The sequence below is a fragment of the Stigmatopora argus genome, chromosome 9 (genome assembly GCF_051989625.1).
Source record: "Stigmatopora argus isolate UIUO_Sarg chromosome 9, RoL_Sarg_1.0, whole genome shotgun sequence".
Taxonomy (NCBI): domain Eukaryota; kingdom Metazoa; phylum Chordata; class Actinopteri; order Syngnathiformes; family Syngnathidae; genus Stigmatopora; species Stigmatopora argus.
In genome coordinates, this window is record NC_135395.1 from 1,582,533 (window position 1) to 1,605,192 (window position 22,660).

The 22,660-nt window shown below is 40.3% G+C and overlaps 1 protein-coding gene and 1 long non-coding RNA gene across 3 annotated transcripts in view; one reads left to right on the forward strand and one right to left on the reverse strand.

The window, feature by feature from the left end:
• Positions 1-1,670: 1,670 nt before the first annotated feature.
• The window catches only part of LOC144082756 (neurite extension and migration factor-like), a 72,096-nt gene continuing 51,106 nt past the window's right edge, over positions 1,671-22,660 (forward strand). Inside the window, exon 1 of one of the 2 annotated variants that reach the window (XM_077610157.1) lies at positions 1,671-1,746. The gene's annotated coding sequence lies outside the window, so the exon portion shown is untranslated. Of the gene's footprint in view, positions 1,747-11,816; positions 12,321-22,660 lie in introns of those variants that run through there. The other variant, XM_077610156.1, reaches the window with a different exon arrangement.
• LOC144082757 (uncharacterized) lies at positions 10,822-12,695 on the reverse strand. Its single transcript, XR_013303333.1, has 3 exons — positions 12,616-12,695; positions 12,231-12,539; positions 10,822-11,821 (listed from the first exon to the last, which is right to left on the reverse strand). It is a non-coding gene; the product is annotated as an uncharacterized LOC144082757 (long non-coding RNA).

The following is a 22,660-nucleotide window of genomic DNA, read 5'->3' on the forward strand; positions in this document are numbered from 1 at the left end:
CCTGGCTTGGTCGCATCTCGAAATTTTGATCGTATCGCAGGCGAATTATTCGATCAAAATTCTCGTCGTACCACGAGCTGATTGTAGGTCGAGGTACCACTGTACATTATTGTATTTTAATGCACAATCTGTATGTTTCTTTGTGTGGTTTGTTTTGGAGTTTTCCTTAATTGAACTGTTGAAATGCACCATACAAAAAGATCTAACCTGCCCCCCAATTGAAACAAGCCTTTTTCCCCCTCAAATGTTTACATTCAACATTGAAATGAAAATGTTTCCAAGAGAAAACAAACGGATCGAATGTATCCTCTATCAAGACGGATCGATTGATTTATTGGTATTGTCGCAAGGTGATGCCTAGCATGTGGAGTTCGTAAATCCTTTAATAAATGAAAGTAATAAAAAGTAACATTCAAGTGAAATGTCATCTTAAGCATGATAAGCCCTCCGCCACCTCGAGGCAGATGAAAGTCGACTTTGATAAAGTCTCCCTTAAAAGGAAATCAAGTGCATGATTACTGTCTGGATGGCTCTCCTTTCATGCGTTAGATGCCCAGGCGCATGAGTTGATGGTAATGGCGTCCTTCTAATATAACCCAGGAAAAGAGTATGAGACACTTCATTAGCGACTCCTAACAGTGTGGCTGCCCCTTAAAGGTGACACGCTAATTATTCAGTGAGCAGTCATTCACTATGATCTGCTCAGGTTTTTGTTTGATTTGCTCAAGGACGCAACACATTGAAACTCTGATGTTAGGAAAGCTAGTCAGTGTGGCGTTTGATTTCTAGTTTTTTTTTTCACAGCCCTTATTTCCTGCCCTGAGATGTTTGTCTTCATTTATTTGCAAGGTAATGAGGAAGCCAGCCCTGTCCAACATGTATAGTTATGGCCGCTACAGCGACACTAAGGCATCTCATAACATCCTTAATGTGTACCACAGCGGGGGTGCCAGGCCCTCATTCATGCATTGTGACCTTCTCCTGCAGGAGACATTTACCAAATTGTGGTGTAGAGAAGAGATGATAGCCTCCACTTGAACACATCTTTCTGCCAATATAACACTCATGTAATGGTCCTCAAACTTTTCACACCATATGACACCTAAAAAAAAACACATCTTCCCAAGTGCCATGTTGATAACAAACATTAAATCTGTTACAACTAAGAGCGAGATATGGATAAAGTTTATGGCATGCCTCAAGTCACTGTGCTTGAGCATGATTTAAAACGTGACTATCTTTAACAAATTGCCAGATAGATCCATTTTAAATTGTGGAATAGCTACGTTTTCTCCACTAATTCACATCAGAAATGTAATCAAAATGTATTCTCATCTGGCATGCACATTTAGGTGTGCCTGTTCCCTTTAAGGGAACAGACAGAATGATTATATAGGAACACAGCCAGATAATTGCTAAGCTATCTGTCAATATATATTGTTGCAAAACCTTCTCATTAAAGGCCATCTATAATACTTATATAGCATTGTTGGACAAGGGGACTCTTTTAGACAAAAAAACAGTTAATAATAGTCCATTAAGTTTGTTGTTTGCCCCTCATTTTAAAACCAGGAGTTAAAAATAAATGGTTTGCGAATTTCCAGGGTTTTCTACATCAACAATCCAGGGCTCCCACCGGCATGTGTCAATCACATTAAGGTCCCTCCTTCCTTTAACCAAGTGCAATATATACCTGTGAGGGAGACACGCTGACAGATAGGACAAGAAGAAGGGCGAGCAGGAAAGGTAAGTGTAAGACCGTAGCGGGTAATTAGGCTAACAGTGAATTTGGTCTGTATTACCATTTCAAACAAACTAGGAAGTGCAAATTTATACACAACTTGTGATATATTTTTTTAAAAACAAAAATTCAAATGATCACAGATGTTCCAAATCACATCATGTGACTAGAAATCAAACCAGATCGCATCATTTTGAGGGGATCGAAATGATCGATTTAAAAAAAAAAACGTATTTGCTCTAAACCACATGTGTCAAAGTGGCAGCGCGGGGGCCAAATCTGGCCCGCCGCATCATTTTGTGTGGCCCGGGAAAGTAAATGATGAGTGCCGACTTTCTGTTTTAGGATCAAATTAAAATGAAGAGTATAGATGTATATTAAATTTCCTGATTTTCCCCCTTTTAAATCAATAATTGTCATTTTTTAATCCATTTTTTTCTGTGTTTTTAGTTCAAAAATCATTTTGTAAAATCTAAAAATATATTAAAAAAGCTAAAATAAACATTGTTTTAGATCTATAAAAACTGAATATTCAGGGCGTTTAATCCAGTTGTTTTAATCCATTTATAAAAAAAAAAAGGAAATACATCTAAAATGGTCTGGCCCACATGAAATCGAGTTGACGTTAACGCGGCCCGCGAACCAACCCGAGTCCGACACCCTTGCTCTAAACCAGGGGTAGGGAACCTATGGCTCGGGAGCCACATGTGGCTCTTTTGATGGGTGCATCTGGCTCTTTGCTAACCTGTCAGCTAAAATATGGAAATCGCTGTTGACAGAACAGAGATATTACATTTAGAACTGCTTTAATCTTCATTTTTTTTGCTTTAATCTTCATTTTTTGCAGTAGACTCTTCTGGAATGCACCCTCTCATTGATTAGCAACAGCATAAGAATCTTTTAAAAAATATTCAGTTTTTTCCACTTTAAAAGTGGTGAAATTACAAAAAAAAATTGAAAAGGCACTCGTTTACATGTATGTATTTTGACTTTTAAATTCGTAGTATGGCTCACAAGGAATAACATTTGAAAATATGAATTGTTTGTGGCTCTCTTCGTCAAAAAGGTTCCCGACCCCTGCTCTAAACTGTACTTAAGTTTTCCAATCTTAAGACCAGTTGTGATAAAATAAGGCTTTTGTATATAAAAATAATCAAATGTTGATACAATTCAAATTAGAATCACAATTTTAGATCGGCACTCCAGCACTTGTCATTCCTGTTAAGAGCGATGTGATGCTCATTCGCAACCCCGTTCATCGTCTGTCACTGAATTCTCCCGTGCCATCTCTTATGCTAAAAGTGGGAGGCGATCCTCCACACCAGACAGCCAGCTCGCACCATCCCTCCTTGGTGCAACTCGTAGGCCCATGTGGCCAAGGGCGTCTCAGCCGTGATAAATATGCATCAGTGCCTCACAGAAGATGTAGTTATTTCCTCCATTTTGTGTGGGAGTGTAAATTTATGTGCGCAATCCTTGTGCATGATCCTCAATCCTCCTGGTCAGTATAAGAATGAATATTCACACACTGACGTGCACGTGAGGATAGTTTTCCTAAAGCCGATAAAGAGTCAGCTCTAATGACAAATATTTTGTGGATGTAGGTTCGTTTTAGTGTCCTAATTGATAAATAACATTGAACAACAATTTTTCACTTTTAACATTTTTCTGGCAAAAATGCCCCGCCTCCTCCATTTTTTTATTTTCTCTGGTCGCTTAAAAGACACCCTGTCCTTCAAGTTACTATGCAGAGCCATGCAGAGCCATTTCAAAAATGTCATGAATAGTTTGACAGCACGCATTTAATTTGAGAATGTAAGAATTGCCACCTGGTACTGCTGTTTGAAGTCCAATTTTTTTTGGGTAAATGTTTTATCCCGTCTTTTGATTGGACTGCTTCCAAGAACACATTGTCCTTAAGTTACTTTCTCCCCCAAAATAACAAAAGATGTATCAAAATTCTAACTCATGGGTAACCCCCCCCCACCCCTGTCAATATCATCAAAAAATGTCAAAATTATCCTTTAGATGTTTAATACTCTGTGGCCACCCCATGAATGTTTCCTACCTTCCAGTGGCGGGACGTCAGGGCCTTCAAGGCCTTCTCTGCTGACCTAAGAAATATCTGAATCATAAATTATATTTTGTCCATCAATACTTATTAAATAATTCCAATTTGTTTGTTAGCTTCCTTTCATTGCTTTCCCCCTGGTTGCACTGCTTCCAGATGTGTGTTTTCATATTGAAGCATTTAACCAATCACATTTCAGCCATTATTTGTTGCCAGGGTCAGAAATCTGCCTCAAGGCCTTCACAATCAGTTCTGCAGGCTCTGCTGCATTAAACAAGCGTCGATAAGACTGTTGCTTTAACCAATCAGATTTCGAGTTGGCAACACCACAATGCCTTGTCGCAGGCGTAGGGATACGTCATTCCCTTGTCGCAGGCGTAGGGATACGTCATTCCCTTGTCGCAGGCGTAGGGATACGTCATCGCTTTCACCAACTATGATTGGCTAGTGATTAGCCAGAGCTACCAAACTGTATCGAGCTGCACAGGCAAATATATTGTTGTGTTGATTTAAAGCCATTTTCAAGACGGACTATGCCAGAAATACGACAGGACAGGCTCGACTTTCAGCATTAGCTTCGATGGCGATAGAAAAGAAGGAAGAAAGAAAGGAGGATGAATATTGTGTACAGTTAAAAATGATTTTTGGTTAGTAAAATATGGCTATGTATTCCTAAATAATATTTCAATTGTGGGCCCGGTTCTGATATCTGAAAAACTCCAGTGTTTGTATTTAAGCTCCAGTGTTTGTATTTAATCACTAAATGCTGCTAGGAAGTGGATTTTACCCCATTTTAGTGAAATTTTTGCCGTTTCCCCATTGACGTCCATCGCTGTCTTTTCCCGGGAAAATCACCCCCCGGCCCGGTTGTAATGTCTGAAAAGCTCCAGTATTTGTATTTAATCATTAAATGCCGCTAGGAAGTGGATTTTACCCGTTGAAGGCGCTACGAGAAAATGCACGGACCGCCACTGCTTTATACACATACAGTAGCAGCAAACTTGGTAATGGTATCGTTATCCAGCGTGTGTGTCAGTGTGAGTTGTGTATGGATAAATATTTCATGCTGTTGTAAATTTAATGTGTTATTGTATATTTATATATGACTGTATTAAATACAGATATGGTACAGTTATTTCTTTATGTAAAGAAAAAATATTCCATATTTTTTAGCTCTCCTGAAACATTATTACACACTCTGACAACTTGCATTGATTGGAAACTCGCCTGAAATGAAAACTTTGCTTTAAAAATGTCAGTTCTATGAAAGAAATTGCTGTCTGGGTTTGTGATTGGCAGTTCTTCAACTTTGTCCCAGCTGACTCTTATGAAAAGTTTAAAAGTGCCCCAATATGATGACATTGCGGAAGCAGTGAGTTTGCTGAACTTCAACAGCCGTTCTCTCGTATTACCCTGGCTACAGCAGAAGTTTGATGACGTTAGTGTTTGCAGTGTATTATTGCCTCTAACTTGCTTTTATGAATTTCTATCAACAACTGAATGCCACGGAGAATGGGTGATAGGCTAAAAGGACTCTGACATCGGTTCCTCTACTAAAGCTAAAGCAAATCCCAAAGCATAGAAAGTGGGACTAGAAGAAGCCCCCCTCCCCCCACAAAATGATGCAGCGTTTTCTTTGAAATTGACTAGTGGATTGAGATCGACATATATGACCTTTTTTTTTTGTCGCAATTCAGTGAAAAGCTAGCTGAACAAAGTAAAACGCTTGTGGAGGCCATCCTTCATACCTGTAACACAGTTGTGTGTATTTTACATTTTGTTCATCTGTCATCAGGAATTTGAAGTTGTGCTTGTCGCATTGAAGTTATTTTTTTTAGCTATTTGCAATATGTAATGCAAAATATACGAGCTTTCTTTATCTTGCACGTGACTACACAAATTTCCACCTATTTTGAACGGTAAATGAGTGAACCGACAGGAAATCAATCTATAATTACATGCAAAAGCTCACTCAAAGCAAACTACTGGTGATAGCAGTGTTATAAAAGTGTATTTCTCCTTTTCTTCTTGTTTTGTTCATTTATTTGATTACATCTTTTACTCAATTATTATTTAACTTAGAGATCCCAAATATTTTCCGGGGTCGGCATGGTGATCAAGTGGTTAGCACGTCCACCTCACAGTTCTGAGATCAAGACTTCCGCTCTTTCTGTGTGGACTTTGCATGCTCTCCCTGTGCCAGCGTGGGTTTTCCTTGGGTACTCAGCTTTTTTCCCACATCCCAAAAACATGCATGGTAGGCTGGTTGAACTCTGAATTGCCCCTCTGTATGAGTATAAGCATGAGTCTTAATCCGAGATATCCCCGCCTACTGCCCATAATGGCTTGGGATATGCTCCAGCACCCTCTCGACCCTTCTGAGGATAAGCAGTATAGAAAATGAATGAATATTGTCCATAACAGTGTCTGTAAAAGCTTGGATAATGTAAACAACCAACGACAAAAAAGAGAAATAGTGAGGATAGTCATAAAGCTTTTGACCCTTTAACGTATATTTAAGTCCATCAGCTGGTGAGTCTCAATGAAATTGTCACATCACAAGAGCTGTGGCTTTTCTCACGGGAGCTGTGGCTTTTCTCACGGGAGCTGCTCCATTATTCACCATCTACGGAGCAGCTCCAGGGTTTATGCCCAGATGACATCATTACTATCACTTCTGGGTGTCAAATTTAATTTAGGCTCAGGCCTGTTTTAATCAGATATTACCTACTTAGCAAGTAGAGTTGATTTTACATAACTTGTAGTACATTTCACACGACTCTTGATCTTAGTGCGCGTCACGATCCCTTATTTTCTACTTGCATTTTATCCTCAATTTCTCACGCAAGAGTTTAGGCTCATCTGAAATGAGCCCGTTTGTGAGCATTATTATTTTGTATTTTGTGGTTAGGGTTCGGTGGTACTTTTGGGATAAGATGGATGTCAGGAAAACTGCAATAATGTTCATAATTTGTTTTTTTTAACCTATCTATGGCTTTTCACATTACATATTAGCATTATTACATATTACATACAGTGGTACCTCGACATATGATCGTAATCCGTTCCGAGACTGAGATCGTATGTCGAGCTTTTCGTAACTCGAGCGAACGTTTCCCATTGAAATGAATTGAAAACAAATTAATTTGTTCCAACCCTCTGAAAAAAACACCAAAAACAGTATATTGGATTGGAAAAAATGTTTTGTTTCTTCTAATTTGCCATATATTGACAAACTAATAAATAACGAGTGGTTTAATAGTAATAAAATGTGTTTAATAGATGTAAAATTACACGCATTTCACGGAGGGGAGAGACAACGACACACACGGAGGCGGAGGGGGGGGGGGGCTGTTCGGGGGACTTTATCCACGGCACTCGTAAACGAACAAACAAATTTAAATTAACTTGGATAAATATATACAGACACACTCAAACATACGTTTAATGTAACTTTACACAAAACTGAATTCTAGTTTTGTCTTAATCTTTTGTTACCTTCGTTTTCCGGGTTAGCGGTTTGCCACGCCTCCACCCACACGTTCGCTATCGATAAACAGTTTGCTGTTGTGATGCACACAAATGTCCTCACAATAGGATAACGCACGACCACTTGCCAACGAGAAATAGTCTTCAAAGAACGATCGCGGTAGCTTCCTTCCTTAGAAAGAATAACAGGAAATGCAATAGCTGAGCTTACCCACGTATTGATTGTGGGTAATGAAGTTTTATTCTGAGAAAGGGTGCCATTGCCTATCGGTATTGTGTGCACGAGTATACTTCATTACCCAGAAAGCCCTCTTTTTGCATGCGCGTTGTGCGTTTCCTGGTCTTAGGAGAAACTCGTCTGAATTAATCGTTCAGTCCTCGTAGATATAGTAGTTATACATGAAAGAGATGCGGCAAAAAAAAGACAGTGCGCTACAATGATGAACAGCCTCTCATGTCATGTCCACCTGGCTTGGTCGCATCTCGAAATTTTAATCGTATCGCGAGCGAATTATTCGATCGAAATTTTCATCGTACCACGAGCATGTTGTATTACGAGGTACCACTGTATTAGCTAGTAGACATGAGTTTGAGGAAAATATACTTTTTGGATAAACATTGTCGTGTTTAAATGTAGTGTTTCAATTTCTCATTCCTCTACTGTTAAATACCTGTTTTAAAATGAACTTGAACACAGTAAAAGCAGCTTGAGGCAAACACGCTTTCCTCATACTATTTGCAGAACTACATAAAACCAAAAGAGCGAGTGCAAAGGAACATTTTAAATAGTGGATTTTAATAACTTTGTGTTTTTTAAGCTTGTAAGGAAGGGTAAAATAATGATTTTTACATGGTCTCCCTATACTGCAGATTGTCGGCATCGTTTCACTGGTTTCATTGAGCGTATCTTTTGATCTTTGCTTGGTAAAAAAAAAACAGAACTGATCACCGCCTCACTTGGCAGCATAGAAATCTTATATTTATGTAGTAAGGAAGAAGTTAGCCGAAACAATGTGTGAAATCTGGCACTGGAGTAAAAGTAATTTCAGTCCAGTGGAGTGACGGTAGACAGCTGTGTGGGCGTTGCGTTAGGACAGCTTGTTAGTGATTTTGTTGCTCAGAAAAACAATGTGTCATTATTTCCAGTCCAGGAATCTTTATTTTGGACGAACTGATGCTCTGCACATTTATAATAGTTGATAAATTGATGCCAGGGTCAAATTTGCATTAACTCTGTGTAAAGTGTGTAAAAGTTTGGGAGAACAATTAATGGTCTGTTATTATAAAATATGGTTTGGATGATGTATTTACTCATTCTAAAGCATATGCTTACCCCGCAAAGTAAAATACTAATGCGTTGTACTTTTAAGTGAAATACAACTGAACTGAATTTAAGTAATAAACCACACCGTAGCAACAAAAAAAAAGTTGAAATCAGAAAATTGTATGCAGTTTTAAACATTTAAGTGGAGCCAGTGTACAGTTCATACCCAAGTTGCAATTTTTCTTAGAAAGAAGTTGCTGCAAGTGTAATTTGGCGACTGTTGTTAAGTTATGATTACTGTAGCAAGAAAGGTGTAAAACAAGCAAACTTCAGAGCTATTTTTGAAATAGTTTTAAAGGTATGTTTGTGTCAGAAGGAAATAAATTGTATTTGCCTGTGTGCATGATCATACTGAAGACACGTTCAATTAAGACAAGCACCATTGTGCGTGCTTACTTTTGATTAATTAATTGTCAGTGAACCAAAAATATCCGCAGGCTTCATTGGAGGTTATTACGGCTCCACATGTCTGCAAAGGGATGAAATCGAGTTATTGGTTGAAATACATTTCTGTTCATCCACCCTTACTTCCTTTCTTCTTCCTCCTGTTCATGTATTATTAAAGAAACACAAATCCATCGCTGAAGTATTAAGTTGAAAGATTTAATTCAAACACCGGACCCTGAAAAATTCTAGATATGGTATAGTGATAATAATTTAAGACCCCTTTTGAATCACGAAATGCCTTTAAAAGATTAGAAGCCATTAAAGCAACAATTGAATGCTAACAAACCACGATGAGAGCCATTATCCATAAACACAGAAAACGTGGTTACCCCGCAAATATTTCCCTAAAAGCGACAACTCAACAAATACTGAGCAAAGAAACCAATGTAGAAAAATGCAGGTCGGTTAGTATTGAAAACTCAATAGAAAAAAGAGACTTGGCTAAATAAAATGAATAGTAGAGTTCTAAAGTGAAAACCAAGGCTTACTAAAACCATTAATAAATGGGTTTTTTTTACATTTGCAAAAGCAAACATATTTCATGGATTCTCAAGTATTTTTTTTCAAAATGCTTTGGAATGGCATGATAAAAGGAAACCTTTTTCCTATTGTTATGTATATGTCAGAAAAATAACCTCATATTGAAAATCAAACATAGTGGTGATAGTGGAAATATCTGAGGCTTCTTTACTTCTTCAGGACCTGGATGTAATTAAATGAAGTATAGATTTAAACTCAAGGTTAAGCACAAATGAATTCTGCAAAAAAAGAATATACTAAACACACCAGCAATTCAACTTCTGGGAAAAAAAACTTGCGTAAATGGTCAAATCTGGATTGTAATGCGATGGCATTACCTTAAAAGACTGTTTGCGATTGTAAAACCTTATGTGCTTCTGAACTAAATACATTCTGCCAGGAAGATTGAAACAAACATTAATTTCATTAATTTTCTGGAACCTCTTTATCCTCACTAAGGTTGCGAGGGGTGCTAGAGCCTATCCCAGCTGACTTTGGGCCAGAGGCGGGGACACCCTGTATGTATTTATCCCAGATGGACAACCATTTGTACTCACACCCATATCTAGAGGCAATTTAGAGTGTCCAAACAGCCTACCATGCATGTCTTTGGAATGTGGGAGGAAACTGGAGTACCCAGAGAAAACCCACACAGGCCCGGGAGAACATGGAAACTCCAGACAGGTGGACCGACCTGGATTTGAACCCACGACCCCCACTGTGAGGCCAACGTGCTAACCACTCAAGCCGCCGGGCCACCTAATGAAACATATTTCTAGGAATGCAAAACACTCATTCTGTTGCAAGACAAGCCTATTGTCCTGGTGTGGACCACCAACATGACTGATTTACAATTAGACACACAGAGCAGATACATTACCAAGATGGCATTTTATTTTGCAGAACTCATATTTTACATATCATTTCATTTGGTCATTTTCCGAACAAATGATACTCTATGTAAACCAGCTCTCTTTTTAACTTCTATATACTCCCTTGTTTACATTCCACTTCATCATTGCGTTTCCTACAATTTCCAGTGTGACAGTGTCAATTAAAGCGGCCAGGTGGTCGAGTGGTTAGTCCGCAGTCGGTTCTCCGTGTGGAGTTTGCATGTTCTCCGTGTGGGTTTTCTCTGGGTTCTCCAGTGTCCTCCCACATCCCCAAAACACATGTGCGGTCGATTGGTCGCCGGTCTTTTGGTCGCGGTCTTTTGGTCGCGGACCGGCGACCAAAACACCGACGACCAAAAGACCGGCGACAAAACAAGGTAAAACAACACGGTCTATGCATCAATAAAAGCCAACAATGGCCATGAGCAGTTTCACTGAGCCGACATGTGAGTGTATAAGAGTTTGTATGCACATGAGTTGTCCCCTTAGGAAGGTACGTCAGTCAGGGTCTTAACAAGTTCTCCAACAAAAAACAATAAAAGTCCGGGAAATTTTGAGCTTTTCTTTAGCCTAATAATTAATAGGGCATTAAGTATGACTAAATAGTAATTTACAGTTTGTATTTAGGGAATTTGAGCAACGATTTAAATGGTAATTATCACTTACCTTCCGGGCGACCAAAAGACCGGCGACCAAAAGACCGGTGACCAATCGACCGTGTACCCCCAAAACATGATTGGTAGGCTGGTTGAACAATCTAAATTGCCCCAAGGTATGAGCGTGAACGTGAATGGTTATCCGTCTTCTTGTGCCCTGCGATTGGCTGCCCACCGAATCAGGCTGTCACTTAGCTGGGATAAGCTCCAGCACCCCCGAGACCTTTGCGAGGTTAAGCGGTTCAGAAAATGAATGAATGAACATTGTCACTTAAACTTAACATCATTACCTTACACTTTTCACGCATCTCTCATTCGATGGTACGTTTATATTACAAGCAGTAGCTTTTGCCAAAGCAACACAAACAGAAGCTACACAAGTGTCACTAGTGGGCCCATCACGACGTGGATCAGTGGCAGCACACACTGGCAGCCTGTTCATTATTCATGACTATTCATGCGCTTGCACTCGCCCTGTTATGATACAGTCCTATCTGGAGTGGCCTATACCTGATTTGCTCGGCTCCTCCGTCGGGCGGTGCGTGGCCCTGCGTCGGCCGCCCGCGCGCGCTCATAGGTCGGATCCAGAAGGCTCGGAGAAAAAGGGGGAGGCGGGGAGGAGGAGGAGGACGTGGAAGAAAAGGAGGGGTGAGCTGACTGCAAGGAGGGGGAGAGGTCCAGCTGCAAAAAAAAGAAGAGGGGAGAGGGACAAAAAAGAAGAGGAAAAAAAAAAAGAACCATGACAATGGCAACATCAAGCATCTCCTAAACAGTAGGCGGGCGGGAGTTGGGACGCGCCCAGCCGCTTTGCAAGCGCCTCTTTCCGGAATACGAATCGCGGCGTAGCATGGAGCGGCGCGCTAGAGGAGAGTCGCCGCGTCTCCATCACTGAGAGGCGCGTCCACCTGCTTAGCGGAGGGAGGCCCGGGCTATTGCCACCGACCACCGCTACTCCGACTGCTACTGCTGCTGCTGCTGGCTGCTGGCTGCTGGAGCGAGCAAGCAAGCAAAGCAGGCTGGCCGGCCAGAGCTCTTGGGTGGGGGACATGCAGGGGGGACGCGTTTGCATTTGGGAGCAAAGAAGACGCACCTTCTCACATTCCGTCCGAAGCTCTTGCGGAGGATCCGATTGCGACGCACGGGGAAAGACGCAGTTTTTCGGGGCGCTGACGATCCGAAGGTAGGCGGTGAAACCTTCCTTCTTTTTACCATAACCGTCGCTGATGCGTTTTTCTGAAACGAGGTGTTTGCTTTCTACACCAACAGAAAAGCCATCCTTGCTTTCACCACCCGCATCAGACATTTTTTTTTATTCCAAGGGAGCATGCGGTGTAGTAGCAGCTTCCTTGGGACAGCTGTCGTATAGCCCACTCGTATTTATAAATCTATTACCTCTTTCCTGAAAAAGTAAACACAAAAAGACAGACTTTGTACCTAGACGTTATTATGTTGCATTTGGGCAGAAAAAGACGCACCTCTTTGGGAAACCCTGTTGTTGTATTTTCAGGGTGAGCCGTCATTTTAAATTTGCCCCCTCCCCTCTCCCTCAGACTCCCTAAACGAACAAGACACACATAGTCCCTTGTAATGAATGATTCATGAATGAGATATTGAACCCCCCAACGTGGGTTAATACACCTTCCCAAGAAGATGCCCCCTCCCTTTTTCTCAAGGATTTCAAACATAAATACTTTTTGGAAGATTTGAAGTGACCCCCAGAATACACGGGTGCAGCAGGGCGGAATGCCTTTAGTGCCGGTCGGCCCACTAGCTCAGGACATTTACTGGGTGTCCCAAGCATACTACGATGGTGAAGAATGAGACGTTGCTTTTTAAGAGGCTTGGCTTTTCTAAAGAGCAAGCGTTAACCTTGTGTTCTTGAATGCACTGCATTCTGGAAAGGTACTGGGAACACCTTCCCGCTTGAAGTTTGGTGGCCACTTGTGCAGCTGCAGGTAGGAGATGTTTGTGAAATGCTTATCAGTGGCCTTTGCAGGTCCTCCTACCTTGATGTGAAGGCAGCAGTGAAAACCAGATGGAAAGCCATGCATTGATTGAGTCAAAGAGAGCCTATAAGAGGGTTAAATTGAGTTGACACATTGATGTGGGTGTCATTATCATGTGTGACGGCACCGAGTGTGCCATTGGGCCCAAGGCTATGTGACGTGTGTGAAGGGATTTTTTTGCGGGGGTTCCTCAACCTGGCCCCGTTTGACGGTCCTGAATGTGGAAAGGAAGGGCCCTTTCACTAGCTCAACCGAAACGTGGCACAAAAATCGAGGTGTTCTCTTTCCTGATAGGTCGCACAAATGTAAACAGGAAGAATGTTTGGCACTGTAGTAGATAGGTGCCTATAAACAATGACAATAAATGGAACACAGTGAAAAGAAATAGCTAAATTTGGATAACAATCTTGATCTGGACAGTCCCACAGTTTCGTATTCTATTAGAGAAAAACTACTAACTGCTGTCATCATTTTCTATCTGATTTTAACTGGCTAATTAAACAACTAACTAATCAATGCTAGGGCCCTTGGTCGCAATCCTATCACAAGTACTAAAGAAATACATTCATTCACACTTAGATTGACATTTAAGGACTTCCGTTACAGTTAGTGTAAACAAAAAGTTTACGTGGGTATTCAACTGCTAATATTTCCATTAGGTTTTTCCCCCCAACTTTTTTCTAGCAAAAGTCTAGAAATTTTATCATAACATGATATTTCTCCACACCGCAGTTTTTTGGCCCTATATATTGACATTTAGGAGTTATTCAGGTAGACACCTGTCCTCCACTTTAACCTGGTTTTGACATTTAACATTCAGTTTTTTAAGTGTAAATTGGAACGAGAAGTCAAAGCCAGTTTCAGTCCCACTAGTCCTACCAGCAGCTTTACCCGAAATGTGTTTTAAAATGCCGCTCGAGCGTTATGTTATAACCATAAAGCAGCAGCTTGTGTACATAGTTTCTTATCTTCCCCTGCTGATGTGTGCTCGGTAGTTTCAAGCCTGAGGCGCATGCACGAGCTTCTACTAGCTCCAGTCAGCCCGTGGAGGACCAACTAAACCTCATCAACACTGCCAGCCATTCTTCTCACGTGAGGATCATGCCTCTTATTGATATTTTACACTTTACCTCTCTATATCACCATAAATCAGAAATAAGATGCTGTGAGGCGTTACTTAAAAAGCACATGATAGGAATGACAAATGATTTTTCTTTTTTAGCTTTTAAGACATCCCACCGAGCTTTATGTCCAGAATCATTTATTTCCTATGCTCATATCTCTGCTCTAGAAGCACCTCCATCCCTTTGGGGCAGTATCAATACGTCTATTTCGGTCGGTAACAATGTATGCAGAATCCCGCTGTGTTTGGGTTGTGACGTGCCACGCTGAGACCTGGCAGCTATAGTCTTTCTCTGCGATGCGGGTTTTCTGTAATTAAAGGCAGAGGTAAGAGCAGGGGAGCGGGCCGGGCTCTGATTGCTTTTCATAGCCGCGAGCACAGCCGAAGCTGCAGCGTGTCCTCGGGGGACTGAGGCGCTGTTGAGCTCCTTTTTGTTTCCTTTCTGTTGGCTCTACCCCCCACCCTTTCAGTTGAGGAAACATGGTCACGTTAGTTATGGGCCCTAAAACAGACAATACAACCCTGTGCATATATTTTTAATGTGTGCATCAAATCCTTCCAGGTAAAATGGATTGTCAACAGCAGGGAATGAGTTAATAGTAAATATTCTCTTATCTATTTACATAGTTTTAAAAAAATCTTTTTTTAACGTTTTTTTTAAAGTAGCTTAACTGAAACAGGTAATAATGCAGTTATTGTCTGTTTAAAATGTTTACTCGTTTTTGTTATTTTTGTATTATGCTATTTTATGCAGTTATTGTGTGTTTAAAATGTTTACTCATTTTTGTTATTTTTTTATTATGCTATTTTATTTATTATTTATTAAGTTTAGTGTTAATGAAGGTCATAAATAGAGTATCCGAATTCTAGCTATGCGGGGTGGACAAACACAAAGAGTAAAATAAGGATGTTACAGAATTAAAATGTATTTATTTAACAAAAAATGTCAAACCAAACCACTTGGAGCAACACAAAAGGCAATGTCACATATCAAACAAAAACAACAGGAAAAGGAACAGTGGATAATTGCACGTATATGTACATTACATTTTTTGAATGACAACACACGGTAAAATAATCATTTGTCTTACAAAGGATTTAATGGGATGGTGGAATTATTTGAAACCAGCCCAATCTAAAATGGGGCAGATCTGTGGAATAATGCTGAGCATGTCTCTCCTCATAGAAAAGTTGGCTGCCAAGCAGTCCAGCGTGTATCCCGCCGCCCTCTATAGTGAAAAACCCTGAGGTTATTCAGTAACATAGTTGCATAAAACTTCAGCATTTTGCATAAAACCTCTGTTTAGCCAACGGCAAAGGGCTATCTCTGAGTGTTTCTTTAGATTTTTTTTCCCATTAGCTTATTCCCTGACTGATTTAGGTTGAATAGGCAGTTAGCTTCGCTGTCAGCCATGTTTCTAACAGTGGGAATGGCTCTGTACATTTTGGTGTTGTTTTGATGTCTAGTTGATGTGTTATTTGTGTTATACATGCGTGTATCCTCAATGACTCCCATTGACAGGGCCCATTGAGGATATGGTGTGGTTTTATCTAATCAGGTTGAATCAAGGCAACTAGTGTCTTGTTATTTGTTGACAGCTCTGTATGTAAAAGCCAGTAATACAGATGGATTTTACAACATTTACCAAGAGTGTGAACTTGAGGACTAGACCTGCCAGACTACGCAGATGTCCACCATTATTATTCCTACATGAAGGAAATGTACTTGTTTACATGGCAACGAGCTTGTGTGGGTAAAATGTTTAGTCATGTATAGTACTCAATAGAATTATTTGACTACAGTTTTGTTCAAATCATTCAGCAATAGATAGTGAATACCATACATATTTTTCGAAATATAAGAAACATTTTTCGTAGTATGGCAAGGCCTGCGACTTATACTCAGGTATGTTTGTTTTTTGTTTTTTTCCCCCATCTGTGGAAATATGTTATCAGTGTTCCTTCAACTTCCAGAGTTGGCAGTGTTGTTCAGAAGTGGTACTGAAAATGAAGCCTTTGTTTGATTTTGTTGTGTTTTGGAGTGAAATTAAGAGTCAGGTAAAGAGTTAATATTGTGTTGTTTAGGCTATCGTTATCAGAATATAGCAACTGTTAACATTAGGGTGCACTGACGCCCTTAAAAAATGTTTGTTATCATTTTTTGCAAGGAAGAATTCGGTGAAGGGGTATCATTTTGGTATCTGCAAAAATAAAATTCCCCCAAATTGCAACTTATACTCCAATGAGCTTTACATTTTTATTTCCTCTTCATTGTCCATTGTTTGACTCACACACATTATAGTTGGAAAAGTACGGTTCAGGCAAATACATTCATACGAATTTTCCATTTATTAGTACAGCACTTTTGCAGTTCTACGTCCATACAGAGCTCCACAGATCAATACAAATTGATAATATATACAAAAGATACATTGGTCGATACACGGATCCAATTAAAAAAAAACATACACTATTAATCCCCACAGAAAAGTTGTACTGCAAAAGTGAAAACAACACAGACACACACACAAGACAACAAATAAACAGAGTTAATGAGCATATTGTGGAGGTGAAGGTTGAGAGTATGACACACAAACACACTCACACACACAGTCTTCCTCTCCACAAAGGTCCTTTCTGGATGGAATGTTATAAAATGTGTGGAGCGAAAATTGTCTGTCATCTTTTTGTTGATGAATTAGTTATGCATGGTTAGTCCAAGTAATGCATTAGGATTTCTGCCATCAACGCACAAAAGTCCAATTAATACGGGCTCTATTAAAGCACTTTCCGCATTGCCTACTTGAGCTCACTATGTGGGCTGATGGCCACTGGGACCACGCGTACACAGGCTTGACGTTCATAGCTCATTTCCTGCTTCCACATCAGACCCTCATATTGTAGATGGATAGATAATGTGAACCTACTTCCCCCCAATGTTGGGCGCGCACCCTCACGGCCCCCCTCGAACGTCAACTCCTGAGATTCTCGAAGCAGACAGTGAGATGTGATCCTGGGAAATTTGAGAGGGAGCCTGCAGCCGTGGAGGTTTTAATGCGGCGGACACAGGTGCGCCGATGTGAATGGTGTGAAAGCATCATATTCACAACGTGACTCGGGAGGGAGGAAGCTATGTGACGGGGCTGGATTTTAATTGGTTTCGCAGTATGCTCCCTTGTATTGTTCTTTTTGTAATGGCACACACAGTGGCAATAACAGTCCTGTTTTTTTCCTCATATAATAACACTAATAGATTCATTGCCCCTTGTCTAATTTGAGCTTGGCTTTTTAAAAAAAAAAAATCCTGTGGTGTTATATGCTGGACATGTATGCTGTGGCGATAGTGAAATAATAAACCATCTTCATTAGCCTTATCTTTGATTTGGCGGACGCTGAGGGAGGAGGGCGAGGGGTTGATGATGTGGAATCAGAGTCGCACGCACCAGGAGAGAGGAATAAATAGGAGCTGCAGAGGAATGGCGGGATGGTGGGAGGATGAGAGGATGGTCAGAGAGAGTACAGAGACATGGGGAAAAGAAATAAAAGCTGATGAGGGCAGCCGGGGTGCATCAGTCGTGTTTCTAATGGGAGAGAATCTCTTTTGCACTTTCTCATCTTTTTTTTCCCGTTCTAAACGTTTTTGTCTGTTCTCAAGCTAACAAGCCGCCGATGCCGCCGAAAAGAAGCTGCTGTACCTAATTGCAGGAGTTTCAAGACAGCCTCGTTTGCTTCTCTAAACAACGTTGCGAATCTGAATGCAAAAAGCAGACCGGATCATACGCCTGATGAACCTTTATTAATATTTATTGCGATGCAGCAGTCAAAGATTTCCTGTAATTTGTTTAGCCGTGCTGCTGTTTTCATTTCGGAAGGACTGCAGCAGCTTTGTGCCTGAATCAAACATTAGGGGTAATTAATATGAAAAGCTATTTTAGCCTTGTTGATGCAAAAAGAAAGCATGACAAAAGCCCGTTGAAGCGAAGCAGGAGCCCACCCGTCAAATGCAGTCTGCCCGGCCCATAGTGCTTTGCGTTTACCGCAACATGCCCGGGGCAAAACATAATCCTTGTGCGCGAGGCAAATATGAAAAATCCTGGAATATTTTAACACCAAACTTAACGGCATGGATGCATTTTTCAGATGCCTTTGACCTGAGCTGTTAGATGACGATGCCACTGATGGTATGACTGCATGACAACTATTCTGTTGAGGCTAATAATTATAATCATTCCCAGCAAGTGGTCCTTGTCACAGGAGCGTGGCACAATGGAAATAATAATTAGGACTTCTCATTCCACATGCATGCTAGATGAGAGTGTGATGTTTGCACGTTGACATCTAGGATGTACAGCTGCATTTTTACGTGTGTGTTTGCCTGCTGTGCTTGGTCTTAACAGTCAGATATTTTGGGTCCACACCGTGTAGACATTTCCCACTTCCTACAGGACAGTGAATGCCCATGTTTCAGCACCATTGACGGCGCTAGACGTCTAATTCATTGAAAAATGAATTGTCCAGCGGCATCATTGTCCAGCGATTGAGTTAACGTAGACACAGTTCTAGCGGAAAAATTACTTTTCATATTTTGGTTCAGTTCGGTTGTAGAATTTTTTGGTATTTAAAATATGAGCCATGGCTTAATAAAGATTGGTACTGTAGGGTATTTTCTGCTGATTTAAACCAGTAGCTAATTGTAGTGTCAAAATAACAAGCAGGGGCAGGACGCCTCCCCCTCGTTTATTTTGGGTTCGCCTCTGACAGCAGCGTTGGGCGACGTATGGTAGCGCCACCATGAGCAAACAGACATTTCTCAGCCCGCTATATGTCAGTGCTCTTCTAAGTCACTTCCCCAAGTCATCATTCAACTCCGCTGTCACAATTCAGCCCACATACATCAGTGTTGAGCCAGTTGAATGTTCTCCAGAGGGAGCCAAATATGCACCGCTGCTGATAAAAGAGCTAATTCATCATTTAGTCATATAAAGCCTCAGAGATTCATTGTAATACCTTGTGTACTGCTATACTAAAGATCGAAATAACATTGTGTGTTATTACCCGTGTGTCATTCAAGCAGTTCTGACTCAGCGCATATTATTATGTTTTTGGAAAATGTCACAAAATATTTTTTTATGCTAGTACATTTTTTTTATTAACCCATTTTTGAAATATTGCTTTTTTTAAAATCTCTTCATTGTCATCATCATGATAATGATTGTTATTCATATGTATATTTTACATAAGGTTAAAGTTGTTACTCCATATAACAAATACTTAGCATTGCTTATGAGTAAAACCATCATGTCTGATATCTAAATATATTTGGGTAGAATGCTCAGGTATTCCTGAAACATGATTACTAAAAGTATGTTTAATACTGTAAGCCACCATAATATGTGCGGTTTGTACATTTTGCCAACTCATACATGTTAAATAAACATATACCAAGTTATAAAAAAACTGTTCTCAAAGATCACATGCAAATATTTTGTGCTAAAATGTTAGCTATAAAAAAAACGAATCTTTCTTTTCATCCTACCTTACATTTTTAGTGACATTAGAATGGTTTGAAAAACCTTTACAAAACAAGTAAAATATATTGACAATGTACGTCCTCCCCTTCACATATTTAAAAAACGCAAGAAATTGCCTTCAGGCTCTTGTCATTTCCTTTCTCCGACAGGTGTATCTTTGTTTCAATTCCAATCACTGCTTCAGGACAATGTTTCTGTTCTGCTTGACTAATACTTTAGCTGTATCACCACAACAGCTATTTTCCTTTTATATTCAAATGATGCTTTGCATAACCTGCTTCTTTGAGATTTGTCTCGGAGGTGCGGGTGCGAGATGTTCCGATTGCGGCAGATTCTCCCAAATGTGTGCTTTATTTGGGATTTGCTTATGGTTTATTTATGCAAGTAATCCCGTGAAGGGAAAGATCTTTGACAGGGGAGCTGTTGTGTACTGTCTGCATGCATATGCTCTATAGCCATATGATCTAATAGTGTTTTAAACCCACGATCAAAGATGCATACCACTGCAGTGTTTGGGCTCCAGTGATGAGGTCTCTGGAGAGGTGGGCTAAAGAATCTTTGTGCAATATGCATGCATTTGTAGGATGCGATCTATAGCCAGCCACTGCTAAGAAGAGCACCATGTGCTGACTGCTGGTCCAGAAGTGCTGCAGTCCTCGGGGGTTCTGTGACCTGACATTGAGTTAGCTCTAATAAACACTATCTCCATAAACACTAACCACTACACTGACACTATCCCTCTTCAATGGGAACACCTGGCAAGCAGGGGCACACTCTTTGTTTATGAGGAAATGAGCTCATCTTGATTTGGAGCTCAGATATATGGACTCGCTTGTATATGATGAGGAAATACTTTGCAGTAGATTCGAGCTCACACATTTCTACCATTAAGAAATGCATTGCAATGCATTTTGTAATCAATCAATCGGTTGCTTCTGAATTTTACTTTTTCCAGTTACAGAGTTTTGAACAATTCCATTTTGAGGAACACTTTTAAATGGGATGAATTAGGACCATGTCTAAACTGTCTTGGGAGTAATCCGCCCTTTCAACTGGGATAGCCTCCAGCACCCCACAGCCCTGACAAGGACATAGTATAGCTGTGCTCTACCTGTCAGGATGCGCTTCAGATTGCGTACAAAGTCCGATCGTAATGATTGCGATATTGACTCATTGTCCGATAAGTATCATTGCCAATTGTATTCCGTATATCATATTATATACTTATAAAATTGTCAATTATTTCGTTTTTCTAAGCATGATAAATTACATAGCAACATTCATTCGGGCTGCCTTGTTCTCTCTCTCCCCCGAAAAGCAAATTAACTTTTTACCAGAGGTGGGACTCACACACACACACAGGCAGTTAGATAATCTGTGTAGAATACTGCATATTTTGGCATCGATCTGGTCCAAGTGACTACAGGTCCAGTTTTATCGATACAGATGCGATGCAGATTCAATTTGATATTAATGGTAGCTGGCTCAACAAAATGCTAAGTCTCATTTTTCATGACCTTCAAGTGTTTCTGTATTCATCAATGTTGTTATAGAATGCCCTCGCAAAAAATCATATTGATGTGATTGTTTATTGTAACACTTTTTGAGAAAATACTAAATCATTTTGAAAATATTATCGTGACAGGTCTATTAACTGCCACTGCCTTTTCTACATTTTCAAATACAGTAATACCTTGAGGTACGAGCTTAATGCGTTCCGGGACCGAGCTCGTATGTCGAGTTACTCGTATCTCAAATCAACGTTTTCGTTTAAAAAAAAACGTTTAAAAATGAACTAAATACAAATTAATTCGTTCCCACCCTGTGAAAAAAATGCCAAAAAACATGATGTTACAATGGAGAAACATATTTTATTGGTTCTAAGTCACCATCTACTATCAGAGTAACGAATAACTAGTGGTTATGATGTTTAATACTAAAATGACACATTATTCTTTACAACGTGGGGTGTGCACAGGAGGTATAGAGAGATAGATAGAGAGAAAGGGAGAGACAGGGAAAGAGAGAGAAAGGCAGAGACAGAGAGAGAGAGAGAGAGAGAGAGAGAGAGAGAGAGAAAGAGAGAGAGAGAGAGAGATTGAGAGAGAGAGAGAAATGGAGAGACACAGAGAGAGAAAGGCAGAGACACTTGTTGGCCGGCAACACGCTCGTAAGAACATACGTAAACAAATTTAACTTAAATTAAGGGTTCTGGTGTTGTTGAAGGCTTCCCGTTTTCAGATGCTTGCTTTGCTTTTAAATTCAAGTAAATTCCGCTGGCTTTTTCGCATATTATCGACTCGGTTGCGCTATCTCCCGGTAACTGTTTATCTTTTATCCATATTAAAAGGAGGTTCTCAATCTGGTTATGAATGTCACTGCGTAGCTTGGAAATTATGGTTAGTCTTTGGAAGGCTTGATGTCCTTAATAGCGTCCTTCTGCTCCAGGATGGTCCAGTGCTCGTAGAGATCGTACACTCGTATCTCAAAATTTGTCTCGTATCTCAAGGTAAATATTTGCTCAGAATTTTACTCGCATCTCAAGTCCCTTATATGTCGGGGCACTTGTATGTCAAGGTATTACTGTACAGTATGTACAGATTATTCTGACCCTGAGTCTGCTCGATACACAACACTGCATAGAAGTCAATATCCTCGCCTCATGCCGATTCACTCACTAAAGACAAAAGCAACGGCAACAAAAGAAACGGCGTGTGTCTGGGTGTAGAAGGCCTGAATGAGCATCTCCTGGGAGGAAAGTGAGAATTTGGTGACTGCAGGCACTCATTGACTGATTTCTACAGCTACGCTCCATTTTCCACTCTTACTTCTGCTGTTAGTTAGCCGTCTCTGTACTCTG